Below are 9,706 nucleotides of genomic sequence, written 5' to 3'. Positions count from 1 at the left end.
CATGGAGCACAGCTGAATTACCTCCACCTGTGTTCCCATAGCTGACCCATCACTTGCCTCAGATGGTTAATCAGAGGTTCAGGCTGTGATCAACAGTTTCCCTTACAAATGGGCTTCTAGTTCTCCCTAGTACCTTCCCTGCTTTTCTCCTCTAAAGGATTTGAAAGTGGAATGTGTTTCTGATGAAGCTGTTCATGCTGAGAAATTAGCAACAAATATCAAACAAGCATTCCATCCTGTCAGCTTAATGCCCTATAAGATTTTGAAGCAGAAGTTCTCAGGTATTCCTTTTAGACAAAGGTGATCCAGATGAGATCTTTATCCTTGGACTACAGGCTTCAGTTCAGGCTGCCAGCATGCAGAGAACATAAGAATTGATTGTTCCTTCTGTCCGGACAATTAAGACTTATGTGCAAGGCAACAGCTGAAGTGCCATCCTAAAGCCAGGGTAGCAGCTACAGTAGTTTCTTCCCCTTCAGTTATAAGCCCATGGAGTAAATGCCCTGCAAATCTCTTGGTCAGGATATGGAAATCTCAGGTAGGATTTCTGATTAGCGACCTATTCACCTATTTCTTCTGCTGTAACTTTAAAAGGTTCTGCCAGATTTACAGAGCTGTAAAATGGATATATATAAAAGGAAAACTTAGGATGTAAGCCTCTGGTAGGAGGAGGAGGCATTGTGGCTCACCTTGGGAATTGGTACGTGAGTGAAGTTGCAATCAAAGAGCTAAACAAACAGCTTATTTCTGTGGTTCTCACAAGTGATCTTCCTAATACATTTCAACATGATCATTTTTGAACCATGGGGCATGAATCTCACAGGAGCACCACAGAACTCAGTGCTGCCCCAGATCCTCTCTGCCTCTTTTTGATTATTTCACTGCAGTTAAGGAAAGTGTTGTAATTTTCTGAGGAGGAATCCTGGACTTTGAGACATCTAGCATGCTTCCTAAGCCTCTTGGAACCCATATAAAAATAACTAATATCCTACACTTGATTTGAACCTATTATTATCAAGAAGCATCCCTGCTTGGGATGATATCAAGGCAAAAAGATGAACTGAGTGTAGGGGATCAAACCTTGCTCCCTGTTTCATCTTTGTGACTGCACTGACTTAACAGAAAAACCATAAGAGTAACTCAGGACCGAACTTATCTTGCCATGAGGAAGGGGAAGCAGGATTGCTAAAGGAGTTGTTGACTTCCTAGAGTGAAAGATGGGTGTTCATTCCATTACTTGCTGAGCTGATAGCAGGGTACTATAGGATTTTATTTGAGCTGGTCTACACCTCTTTCTTCAAGATACGTGATAGGATGTATGTGTGTTAGCCATACTCTGATGTCTTACACACTGAGCCTTCAAAGGAATTTAGATGAATAAACACATTTATATTGACTCAGGCTTGATCTCTATGTGGCACTGTCCATCTTTCTAGGAGGCATCCATGAAAATTCAATAACCTGGCATTAACCTTGCCTATTTGGGGTGCTCTACTGTGCTTTTGTTGTAGAAGTGCTGCAGACATCACTACATTCTTCCCTGCCTGTTTCATGTATACAAGTGATGTGATGTTGGCATACCGTCACATCTCATCCTGTGGTAGAAACAGCTGAGTTGTTCATTCCTTTCTTCCCCAAAAGAACTGAGCTGAAGAGAACCAAAACATTCAGGGAAGTGCTTCATGTCATGTCACTTTTCCATTCTAAAAACAGCTAAAAAGGATGCTGACAAGAGAGAAGAGAACAAAGTCTTAAGCAGTGATGATATAGAGTATTTCCTCCAGATTTTGTTCACTGTACTTTCTAAGAAGGATCTCCTGTTGAGACTGTCAGAGCCCCTCAAACTTGGCTTACTGCTTTTCTGACTGGAGTCAATATGTAGAGTGCTCCACGTTACAGCTTTTTGTTTGTTAAGCCAGTGGATATGACTGTTTTCCTGATAGGTGCTGTGGAAAATCTGAACTGTTGTTTTTGGATTCAGCTTTGTATGGAAATTTACAACTGCTTGTGTTTCTTGGCAACTGGAGCAGCAAGGAAGAAGCTCTCGCATGCAGAAAATCTGCTATGACCTTATTTTGGAATTCAAAACAGAGTGATGCAAACTTGGTCAGAAAAAAAAGGAAATGGGAGAAGAAAAGTGAAAAGAAAAACAAAAGCATCTGCTCACATTCCACACGGTTTCACAAGCAGTAAACACAGTCTTTTCCACCGTAATGGTAATGTGAAAAAATCAAATAGAGTAATAATTATTTTCCACCACTAATGCTGGTGTTGATTTTCAGTCAGCACAGCCCATGCCGACATCATGTCTAATTTAGCTCTTGTTAAAGGCATTGAGCTCAAATTAAAATCACTTTCATATAGGCAGTTATATTTGACCCTACACAACCTGACCTCAGCCCACTCAACTCTGCGTGAGAGTGGAGCTGTTAAGGATTCAGTGATTACCTCCAACATCATGATTCAGGTTCTCAAGGAGGCCTTCCTCAGAGAGAGGCAGAGCTTGCTTTCAACTACCTTCCCACACCGGTTTCAAAAGTCTTGTTTACATTACAATGGGATTATGTCTAAAATGAGGAGAACAAAGCCAATTAAACCAAATGTTTTTCATTACTTCTGATAGTGACTGAGATGTTGGCAACAGACCTAAAAAAGTTTTTTTTATAGTAAGTTTCCATGAGAGAATGAGAAATCATCATAGCTGCCTGGATCAGTAAGCAATGCACAGAAGCAAGAAGTCTGCACCCTTTCCTCAGAGGAGACCAGGAGGTTTCAAGAACTCTGCTCTGCCAGGAGCTTGGTGCTACTTGTTCCAGAGCTAACTTGGTGACCTTCCCATGCAATCCCATCTTTCCTGAGCAATTTGATATTCAAGACCACTTTTAGAGTACCAGTGATCTAGAGCCTCTTGTGGAATAAAAGGATAGATATAAGTGTCGGGGTCCTGACCACAGTAGGAGGTTCTGTAGCCTCTTTACCCACCACCCAAGAGATTCATTTGTTTGGGCTGAAGGCCAGCCCTGATACAGCATAGGCATCTAATCTAAGGCTGAACTGCTATGAAAAGAGTTATGTGGAGAACTGGGACAAGACTAGTCAAAAACATTCCCCTCCTTGTCTAGGGAGTTGCATTAAAGGCCCTCGGCCTTTGCCCGAGCTATCTGTAGGTAGGTCTGTGCCAGCTCTGGTGCCTTGCTGGTTTTGACCCTGTCTGACTCACTTGGCTTTCCCTCAATCTTGCCTTGTCCCTGCAGGTTCCTCTCTGCCAGTCTGCACTCTCGGAAGTTTTGGCTTAACATCTCTGAACTAGTTGTGTGCTTTGTGTTAGATACTGAGGGACTTCACCTCACCAGTGTGGGTAGCACAGAGAAGAAACCTGACAGAGGAATTTTTAGGAGCTAAAGTCACAGCTTAGCTGGAAATAAACTTAGATTTTAAACATCCATGCTTGGAAGTTGTGTCAAAGCCAACATTACTCAGTTGTGTCTGGAGGAGAGAAAGACGGATGTGTGTGTACATGAGAAGCAGGAGCCATGAGATGAGGAAGCCTGGAAATGAATTCAAATTGGATTACATTAAGGAAAGCAAACTAATGCACTGGAGAAAAATAATCCTACCTATACTTGCACAGAGATTGATTCCTCATTACCTATTATGACTGGGATAGAAATCCCGCAGTCTCTGCATTTAGCTCTTTGAAAACATCAGTGGAAAGAAAAAAGGCAAATCAAATGACAGAAATTACCGAGAAAGGAGGAAGTAGCAAAATAGGATGTGATGCTACGCTCCAGCATCAATCCATGAGTAGGGTGTGCAGATTTAGATCCTTTACCTCAAAGAAGATGGAGTACTACTAAAACAAACAACAAACAATAACGAAGCAAGTAAACAAAATAGAACAGAATCACATAATCACAGAATTGTAGGGGTTGGAAGGGACCTCTAGAGATCATCGAGTCCAACCCCTGGTGTGGTTCCCTACAGGTGGTAGGGAACCTGCCTAGGTAGGCGTCCAGTCAGGTCTTGAATATCTCCAGAGAAGGAGACTCCACCACCAGAAGAAGGATGATATCTTTCTTGCAGTAACCTTGATACAGTAGCAAACATTTTACATGATTTTTTTTCAGTGGCCTGGACATGCTTATTAACAATTTCAACTCCTTAGAATCTGGCTGTGAGCAGAACTCAGTGTTGGGTTTTCAGCACTTTGTGTTTTTCTCTGCAGGCTGTTAGATCGAGGTCCTTACAGTACTCTTGGGGCAGTTCTGGCAGTTTTGACTAGGCTGAGTCATGATTAGTGCTAATTTTGGAAAAAAAGTATGTCAAACGTGTAGCGAGGAAATGGTTGCAACCATCTGTGCAGCATCAGCCACATAAATAAACTTCCTATTTTTCTTCTGTTTTGCCAGCCAAAAAGCCATCAGGACACAAACTTCTATGTCCCATATGGGCCTCTCACATGTAGATGAGAAAAGGGAGATGTCTGAGTTACCGCGGATGTGGGCCATGACTGAAATGATCAGTCATGTGGATTTTCTGATTTTATTGCAAGATAAATGTATTTCTCCTACCTGCTCGGCACTGGTGCAGCCATACGTGGAGTACTGGGTCCAGTTCTGGGCTCCCAATAGAAGAGAGGTGTGAGCACTATGGACAGAATCCATTGAAGCGTCACAAAGATAATGGGAATTGGAACACGTCTGCTATGAGGAGAGGCTCTGAGCTGGGGCAGTTCAGCCTGGAGAACAGGAGACTTAAGGGGATCTCATCCATGTCTGTAAGTACCTGAAGGGAGGGTGCAAGTAAGGCAGAGCCAAGCTTCTTTCAGTAGTGCCCAGTGCCAGGACAAGAGGCACAACCTGGAGCACAGGAGGCTCCCTCTGAACAGCAGGAGCACTGCTGTGCTGTACAGGTGATGGAGCACTGGCACAGGCTGCCCAGAGGCTGTGGGGTCTCCTCCTTGGAGGTCTCCAGAAGCCGCCTGGCCATGGGCCTGGGCACCCTGCTCTGGGTGGCCCTGCTGCAGCAGGAGATGGGCCGGAGGGACCCAAAGGGAAATTATTTGGTGAAGGCAGTGCTTTATTATGTGTGATAGCACTACATGTTGCAGAATCCCCCTTTGTTATCTATCACTTTGTCTATGTGGCTCCTATGTTGCAACAAACTTGAAGCTGTAACAAAAATGGGAACAACTGTGCTCACATCGGAGATCTTGCCAAATCAGTTTTGCATGACCTATTAATACATTTCATACTTTGCTGATAGGCTACAGAGCACATCTTCTTCCTTTGGGATTGTCATCACTCAGCAAAATGCTAAAAACAGCCTGAGAGAGGATCTAGCATCACTAGTACTGCGCGATAATTTCCTCTATATGTATATGTTTGTGACTGTTTTGGCAGCTGCTTTGGAAAATCTACTGCACTGTGATTCTGTACGTTTTCCCACAACATTTTTCTTCTATCATTTTCTAAAGCAATGAGTTTTGGACAAAATTAGGTCCATGTAGGGCAATAGCGGTGTGGGTTCAGTTGAGATAAGACAGAAAAAGTTTTCTTCTGCTTGCTGCTACCGGCACTGCAGCTGCCAAATCCTACTCCCACCGCTGCTCTGAGCTCAGCTAGTCGCCCCAGCCATTGTCAAGCACTGGGGGGGTCACTGAGTTTGCCTTTGTGAATTGGAGCAGTGCAAAGCTGACAGCACTCAAATAAACAGCAAAGACCGAGGGGCAGGGGCATCAAAAAGACTGAGATCTGCTGACCTAATTATATTTAGATTTTAGAAATAGGTATCACTGTATATGTGAAAAAAATTACCCTTTATGCAAAGAAGTCAAGAGGGAATTCAGTCCTCTTTCCGTGAGGCAATTTCACACAGTTTCTGGTGAGAAAGAGATAAAGATTTAGGCTCAAAACAATTACAACACAGTTCTAGATAAATCGAACTAGTGGCAAGGTAACTAAAAAGGTCTTTTTGTATGTGGTAGAATTATACCCCTAAAATTGAATGAAAAATATTGCTGGTATTTCTAAATAGAGTTTAAATAGGACAGATCTGAACTGAGAGAAGAACATAAAAAAAAAAATCTAAAATTAGCCAGCCACTATTAGCAGCTGCCAAACAAGCCTTGGAATTCTGATACAATTCAGCATGCTCTGGAACAGACCCTGTGCTGCAAATCACAGTCCCCAGGTGCCAAGGTAATAATGAGAGACGTCAGAAACTGTTCAAAAATTAAAAATCAGATGATACCATGGGCACATTGAGCTGATATAGTATTAAGGACACTTGGAGGACTCCATCTGAGGATATTCTCTAGTGGGCTCTCAAGTGAGACAGGTATTCATCCTCTTTTGTCCCCTGAGCACTTCTCCTTACAGCTCTGTGAGCCTGGGTGCTGGGGGGGACTTGAACTAGCAGAGTTCTTCTGGGAATCTGCTGACAGGTATATTCTCTGAAGGGGTCAACTTTGGGACCAGTGCTCCTCAGCATCTTCACCAATGACCTAGACAGTGGAACTGAGTGTGCCCTCAGCAAGTTTGCTGATGGCACCAAGCTGATAGTACTGCTGATAAAATAGAAGGAAGGGACACCAACCAGAGGGACCTGGACATGCATGAAAAGTGGGCCAGTGAGAACCTAACGAGGTTCAACAAGGCCATGAAAAGCTGGATATGAGCCAGTAGAGTGAACCTGCAACCTGGAAGGCCAGCTGCAACTGAGCTGCATCAAAAGAGGGGTGGCCAGCTGGGAGAGGGAAGAGATTGTCCCCCCTTGCTCTGTCCTCCTGAGGTCCCATCTGGGGAGTATTACAGCCAGGTCTGAGGCCCACAGATGCAGAGCTGTTGGAGAGGGTCCAGAAGAGGGCTGCAAAGATGCTCAGAGGGCTGGAGCATGTCAGCTATGAAAAAAGGCTGAGAGCTGGGCTGGTTCTGTCTGGAGATGATTCTTCAGATAAACAATTCACTGTACAGAACCAACATTACATGAATCATGCAAAGCTCCAGGTTAACTCCCCGGTTAACTCCCACTATGCATAGGATCTGCATATAGATCCTCATGTAAAAGCATTCAAAAGAGAGTCCAAGAGCCAGTATGAGCACATGACTGCAAAGCTAGTTACAGTCAGAGAAACTCAGGAAATATTTCTGCCTTTTCCTGGCATTGTATCACACGGTTCCTGAAAGAAATGAATAGGAAGAGCTTCATATAACCCTCTTGCAGTATGGTACTGTGTAGAAGCAAGAGCTGATGCATATGTTTCTTCTAACTTCTAGAAAGTGTTTTGAAGGTGCTTGCCATTATTATTCTTGTGTGGCACAAGTGTGCACCAAACCTGGCATGCTGCATCTCCTACCCTAGAGATCTGCTGGGCAGATGCATATTGAATCTTGAGTTGCTCTCTGCTATTAATGTGCTCTTGTTCATTAATTAAGCGCTTTGTAATGCTTTAAAACTGTTACTGGAGCAGTTTTCATTACAGCAAGAAAATACCTCTTCTCTGAGCAACAGTTTACATAAGAAGACAAATGTTGTACATTTTCTGTGTGTTTTCTCTAAATGCACAATCTGTTGCAAATTTAGAATGGCTCAGTAGATGGGGCTGGAATTATTTCCCGTTAAGTGAATAGCCCTGTTAGGCTCCATATATTCAGCCAGAAAAATGTTTGTGGGAAACCCTATTTTTAAAAGGGTTTTTAAGGAGATGTTGAATTACTTGTGCTGCTGTGCAGAGACTGCCACAGAATATGGCTCAATGTATTTTTCACACAGATTCTGGAAGATTTCTATCAGCCCCTGGGTGATTTCTGAACTAACAAATGAGCTTATAGGGAAAGCGTGAAGAAATGATAACCAGCAGCCTTCTCATTAGTGGTTACATAATCATTCCTTCAGCTGCAACCCTGACTTAGTGCACAAAGACAGATAGAAAATGCAGTCCTTACAGTTTCACATTCAATCAATTTACTTTCAAAATGAAATAAACAAACACCTTATGAAGATATTTACTTCATAAAAGCTACTTTAGAAGCCAATGGAGCTATCCAGGAGCTGATATATCTATGGCACACAGCTGTGCAAAGAGATATCCAAATTCCATCCATAGTGTATCCTGCTGTATTGGTGCAGGGATCACTCTTTTAAGAGAGAATTTAAGAAGATCGTGTTGATACATCTTGCTTGCTTCACAGTTACAATGAAGCCTGTTTGCTCCTGCCTTATACCCTGCAGGGAAATGCGACATTCTATGTCCTTTACTTTCTGGTAGGAATTATCTTCTGTCTTTTTTCTTCCAAGTTCCATGAAGGTTTAACCACTTTAGTGTTGTGAGAGCTGTCAGACAGTGTTTTTGCAAGTACTATTTACAAGTCCAGTTTAAAGGACAGGGTACTCGTTTAGACCTCAAGGAAATCTTAGGCCATATTAGGTTTCAAAAGCCAGTAAGGCCACTGAAATACTTCAATGTATTCAGCCCAAATTTTGGAAAGAATCCTCAAAAAATATAAGGACCATTGTGACCAGGCTCAAACAATTGACCAAATCCTTTCCCAGAGCTGTTCTCCCTTACCCAAATTCTTCTGGGGACAATTCTGCATCTTTGTCCCATATCCCTGCAAACAAACATGCTGTCAAAGTACACAGCATTGTAAGTTATAGCGTAACTGATTATGGGAAACTTGTAGGAAAATTTTGTGTTTGCCTTTATAAGGCTGTTTGCCAAAATCAGCAAGGGATATAAAATGAGTAGGTAAGAGCCAGAAATCCTCCAAGTAGGCATGCTCATATGTGCACACTGAGATAAGCCCAGAATAGTTATTAAAATGTGCTTTTGTCAGTCATGGTTCTAAAGCACATCTTTCAATTATTACTGAAGTAAAAATAATAATAACCAACCATAACAAAACAATGGTATGCCATAAACTGGGCTTTTGGATAAACTTTTGGCAACCAGGCTTATGTGATTTAGCCTCTAATTTCCAACATCTGCCTTAGATTGACTAGCAGATACAGTCAATACCAATTATCCTGGGGCTTAGCAGCTAAATCATAACTGTGAATCTTGATGATTTCAAGGCTCTTAGCCTTCAATTTCTGAGCTGTTATTAACCACGGCATATTTAGCTGTGGTTAATAAAACTTGGTGTCTTATTAAGTTTAAAGCATATGTGTGATTTTCTTCCTGATTCCCTTCAGCTGGATGATAGGACAGTTTGCATTGCTTAGCTTGTTGGCCATCAAATTAGAGAGAAGTGTTGCTCAGGGTAGGTTACCTCCTTTGAAGTATGAGCTTGCAAGGAGCAGATCTTCCACTTCACACTGAAGTTCTGCAACATGTCTTATTTCTACTTATTTTCTTCATACAGATACTGCAGCTCCCAACTTGTAAATCCTGTTTCTCAGAGGTAGACCTTGGATATGTAGGAGGGCTTCTTACAGCAGAACCATACTCAATAACAAGGAGTTGCATCCATGCCCCCCATATGGCTAGTGATGAAGGACTTTTCCTGTTCTCAGGAAATGTGGACTACAGGTTCAAACTTCATTTTCCATCTGTCCTCAGGACCATGTTTAAGAAACTCTCTCTAGCACCTTTGAAATCATCAGTGGTGTGTATAATGAATGCTGTTCCCATGTTTCTTTAAGCGACACCAGAGTCTGACTCTGGGTCCAAGAGATGAGGGAGTTCTAATCTCCTGAGAAGAGA

The 9,706-nt window shown here is 42.5% G+C and overlaps 1 long non-coding RNA gene across 1 annotated transcript in view; it reads left to right on the top strand.

Annotated features, from left to right (window-relative positions):
- The first annotated feature begins 568 nt into the window (after positions 1 to 568).
- LOC107310067 (uncharacterized) overlaps positions 569 to 9,706 on the top strand; it is a 43,476-nt gene continuing 34,338 nt past the window's right edge. The window contains exon 1 of the long non-coding RNA XR_014943433.1: positions 569 to 4,777. This is a non-coding gene — a long non-coding RNA (uncharacterized LOC107310067). The remainder of the gene's footprint in view (positions 4,778 to 9,706) is intronic.

This window comes from Coturnix japonica, chromosome 2 (genome assembly GCF_054131305.1).
Source record: "Coturnix japonica strain WE chromosome 2, WE-NBRP24, whole genome shotgun sequence".
NCBI lineage: Eukaryota > Metazoa > Chordata > Aves > Galliformes > Phasianidae > Coturnix > Coturnix japonica.
Note: the sequence above shows the minus strand (reverse complement) of the source record. Positions and strands in the feature narration are given on the sequence as shown.